This window comes from Mobula birostris, chromosome 13, assembly GCF_030028105.1.
Source record: "Mobula birostris isolate sMobBir1 chromosome 13, sMobBir1.hap1, whole genome shotgun sequence".
Lineage (NCBI taxonomy): Eukaryota > Metazoa > Chordata > Chondrichthyes > Myliobatiformes > Myliobatidae > Mobula > Mobula birostris.
In genome coordinates this window covers 20,112,288-20,117,584 of record NC_092382.1, presented here as the reverse complement: position 1 = coordinate 20,117,584, position 5,297 = coordinate 20,112,288, and positions in this window count along the sequence as shown.

The window sequence follows — 5,297 nt, the reverse complement described above, 5'->3', positions numbered from 1 at the left end:
CCCTCTATACTTCAGTATGATTTGTGACTCGAGGCAATGGAAAGTATGAAACCTGTCATAAAAGCACTTTTCGATCAGGAAGTGTTACTACCAACCTGTAGTCCCTGTAATTCTCTTATATCACCAGGTCATGATAATGAATGACTGTTTTTTGCAATACTTAAGGGCGATTATCAAGATAGCACGTCAAGGGTTTACTAATGGCAATTTAACAGAACGACTCGGGGCCGCAGACAACCCACTGCATGGTGTTCTGCACAATTACCAGCAGCTGTAAGAGACATGATTGACTGTCTAACACCGGTCACCGACACGACAATTAGATAACATACAACATAGAAAACTACAGCACATTACAGGCCCTTCGGCCCACAATGTTGTGCGCACCATATGACCTACTCCAGAAACTGCCTTGTATTTCCCTGGCGCATAGACCTTTAGTTTTCCGAATTCCATGTACCTATCTGAGAGGCTATTGTATTCACTTCCATCACCGCCGGCAGTGCATTCCACGCACCCAACACTCTCCGTGTGAAAACTTAACTCTGACATTCCGTCGGTACCTATTTCCAAGCACATTTGAAGTACACCTCACGGATTAACCATTTCATCCCCGGGAAAGAAGCCTCTGGGTATCCGCACGATCAACTCCCCTCATCATCTTATACATATAATCATGGTAGAAACGTCCAATCCTATTAAATTGGATCTCCCTGCTGAAGTGTGCAGGCCCGAAACATTGACTGTTTACTCTTTCGTATAAATTCTACTTGGCTTGCTGAGCTCCTTAGGATTGTGTGGGTATTATTTTGCTTTCCAGCTTCTGCACATGTTCTCATATTTGCGATTAGACTCGGACAACGGTCAACAACATAAGAACCTGCGCTGCAGACAAGAGACAAAACTGACCCCAGTTCATTACCAGCTCCGGAATGCTCTCGTTTTATCATTTAATCTGGCCAGGCAATTATGTTGTAGTCTTTAAGCCACTCAATCTGATTGGGAGTTAAATTGGCCGAGGCTAGAATGAAGCCGGAGATGGGACATAATCCTTACGTATCATTGGAAATATTATTTATGATAAAGATTTGAGTCGGTAATAACTGACGCGAAGTGCATTGATCTATCGTGCGCTCGAAAAGATATTGGTCGTGTCAACTCTTACTTCCGTCAGCCCCGGGCGAGGAGGATCACCGGTGTTGTATAACGCTGATCGGTGGCAGGGAAGACATCAGCGAGACGGAACTGGAAATACAACAGAGTGAGTAACGTTCCGTCAGAAAGCGGTACAACATCTTTTAAAGCAATTTTAATTCGGATTTTCAGTATCACTCTTTTATTTTTCAAACATCGATAAACCTTCCAGTTAGCTCGAGAGAGGGAGAAAAAAAAACAAATAACTTTTTCCTTTTGCTCTCGAAGTTCATTAAATTTCAGTGTACGTTTATTATCAATATAAATATATGTTCCTGCAATGAGATTTATTTTGTTCAGTACCGGACAGAAGGCGTGGTCAGAGAGAAACAGAGAACGGACGGAAAAGGAAAGAAACAGACTGTGAGGGGGCTTCGGGATGTGAACAGAGATCGAGCCGGAGACCTGCAGGGACAACATGGGAGCAGGTCGGGATGGAGATGGATTGAAAAATGAATTAAAAAAAAACACACGCTATGCTTCAGGGCGATCATGTTTCCCTCACGGTGAAACTCACTAGTCTGCAATAAGATTATATTTTGTTCAGAGCGTGACCGGACGTGTGGACAGAGGGAAACAGAGAACAGAGGAAATTTTCACGGGACTTTAGGATGTGAACGGAGATAAAGTGGCAGAAATGAAAGGACAAAGCGGAGCAGTCCGGAGATGGAAACGGAGTCGGAAAAGGAAACACACACACACACGCGCGCGCGCGTGCGCGTGCGCGCGCACGCATGCACACATGACTCCGCTATGTTGCAGTCTGATAACGTTTCCCTCACCGGCGTTGGAGAAGGAGTAAGCGATGACAACGTGAGAGATATTGGGAGCAAAACACCGCCAACATCACTAAACAGGATGAATCAGAAACAACGGAGAGAATGGACAAAAGGGAGAGGATTCTTCCTAAATAGACGCTGTCAGATATAATGGAGATGATTAAAATAAAACTGGCGGGACCTGACGATAGACCTTCCATCGGGGTGAATTACAGCTGAGGTGATCCTTACTTATTTCATATCTGATGAAGGACACATTTCACGTGTACAGGGTAAACAGCGAGTGACATATATCACCACAAAATGCAGGCGTATTTCAGAGCGCTCAGTTGTTACCCGTGGTCCTACATATCGGCAAGTGGACAACTTATGGAGGAAACATGGTGTTAGACTTAAATCTCCTGCAGAAACCAGCAAGTCGCTCTATAACTTTAGGAATTTAGTTAACAGTTTCAGTGGGTATTTCACCGCGTTCTTCAGCTCCTCTCTGAACTTGCTCTGAGTCACGGCGTAAATACACGTGTTGCTGCAGGAGCTGAGGATCTGCAGCATCGTCGCCGTGGACTCTGCGATATAAATCGGATCCGCGGCCGAGTAGCGAGGGATGTTTGCAATCAGTACGTAGATATCAAAAACCAGCCGTGTTAACCATAGGAATATAAAACTACTGGTTATACTGAATAGTAAAACGACCGATTTCCTGCGGTTCTCCATCTCCGGGTCCTTGTCTTTCTTTCCGTTGCTGCGGCCCCGGAGCCCCCTCCGGACTTTACTGGCGGAAACAATCCGTCTAACTGTCAGAGCATTGAACAATAAAATCAGAATAAACGGGAGACAAGGCATTAAAATGCGATGAATAATCTGAAGTGTGGCCCACGAGGGGGACGTATAGAAGCTCGCTTTGGTGAAACAGCCATAGGAAACTCCATTAATTATCATCGAAGGCTCAAATGTAAAGTAGAAAGGGATACTTTCTGAACAGCCCAGCACACTCACTGTCCCGATAACCACAGCCGCCGTTCCTTCGGTGCAATATTTTGTTTTCAGCTTTTCACAACAAATGGCCACAAATCTGTCACAGGTGAACGCGACTGTCAGCCAGACAGAGACCCCGGTGCTTGCTAAAAGCAGACAACGAACAACCCTACAAACGGGAGTCCAATAGAGGAAGGAAGACCTAAAGTATATGTAAACAGTCCAGTTCAGCAGAGGGTCAGAGATAACGACCAGGAGATCGGCCGTTGCCATTCCCAGAAGGTAGCGAGTGATACATTTGGAGAGACCGCACTTTCCTCGGGACAGGATCACAATCGCCACCAGGTTAACTGCAAGAGAGAGGGAAAGAAGCAGAGAAATTACTGACCTGTCAGGGCAATAGAGCAAAATTATGAAAGTATTAGACTTGATATTGTGTTTTTTTTCCTGCTACAAATGATGGAAACCGGACCAAGAACATATGAAGCCACTGACATGTGCAATATCGGGCTGACAGAGAACTTGTTGCGAGTTTTGTAAATGGGTTGCATCTGGGTGAAGTCCCACACCGCCGAGATGACAGCTGTCTAAATGCCCCCTCGGCCGCAGTAAGGGATGGGCATTAAATACCAGCATCACTGGCTCTGAGCAGCACAGGAATGAAATGAAATCCATACCGGCAGTTCCCTCTGATCACATTTCTAAAATAAATAAACCATTCGGGTTGTTCCATCACCCAGTCACGCAATTCACTGACGGACAGAACAGAAGGTCGGCCGGCTCCCGCGGATGCAGTGTAGCCCGGTGTCCTCCTGTGCAATTTACAATTATTCCATGACATCGAGACAGCGGAGAGGATTTCAGTCACAGGAAGCATCTCGGCTCCAATATGGAGCGCTGCCTGCTACGAAAACAATGGGATTAATATTGTCAGCGCCTTCCGCCCATGACTGAAATGTGGCGTCTGGACAGGTGTCTGTGGAAACAAGTAGCGAGAGAAACACTTCAGGAAATCAGAATTGACTCTAGGTTTCTGCCGTTTGCAGGTGTGACAGCGGTTTACCGGGAATTCCAACGGCTGAAATAACTGGGTAGTAAATGTCTTCAATCCGCCAGATTACTGGATATCCCATTTGAGTGAGGCAGTGAACGCTGTTGCTCTGAATTCCACAGCTCGGCAAGACACTCTGGGCTGACCTACTGCAACAGGCTCTGATTTATACCGGGGATCAATCTCCAGTGACAAGGTCCCACCTCTTTACATCACCTGCAGTGTCTCAGGTGTAAATGCTGTGGGGATGTAACACGATCACTTCAATATCATTGGCATTACCACATTCAGATCTCTCTGTGTAATTCGACCAGAATGTGCAATGGGAACAGTAAGTGAGCAATGAGGATCTCTATTTACAACATCCCACAGTTGTATTGGTAGCGGTCACGACTGTTCCCATCTTCCCACCTGAAACTTCCACTGTGGTCTTCGTTCCACAAGCATTCCGGAATCGATGTTTCCAGCATTTTCTGCACTTCTCACTGTCACCCCTGTTTCATCTACAAATAGATCTGGTGCTCTGGATCCGGGGACACATGAAAACCCCTCCCAGTCTCCTCCTGCAGACTTTCATTTTATTTTTCCTCAGCAGCTCCACTTTGGCCGCTCAGGCACCAAACCCACCCCATCCTGTCCCACTATGTGCTCTCAGATATGAAGCATACCCGCTGTGTACACAGACACAGACACAGACACTATCAGACCTGGACGACAACGAGGTTTACGTCATTTTGATCAGCTTTTCCATGATGATGTTTATTTCCGATATTTTCAAGTCCAGAGCTCTCCATGGTCCCCCCACCCCCCAGCCCACCGCCCCCATCTCTTAAGCTGTCTTCTCTGTTGAATCTACCAGCGGAACAGTTGGATGCTGAAATACTGTGGCGTTCAATTAGCCGCGGGAATATAATGGGCTGATAAGACTATTCAGCGCCCTGTGGGTCACGAGAGCAACTAGCAACACGTTTGTCTCTGGTGTAAATACCGGCATGATTCAACAGAATATCTTCTGCCAAGTACAGATTCCACTCGGTACACAGAGGTCTTCATCTGCTGCTTTAACATAACAATACCCGAGTCCGTGACATTCCCTACGAGGTGCCCTTGTAGATATAAATGCAGGACAGCCAAGTGAGGTCACATCATCAAATGAGGTCATATTAGAAACCATTATAATCACATAGACACACAGACACATACACTTCTTCTTCTGTTGTCTATCGAAATCCGATGACGATGTTCACTCCATTAACGGTGAGATCTTTGATGACTATACAGTCCTATCCTGGACCCAC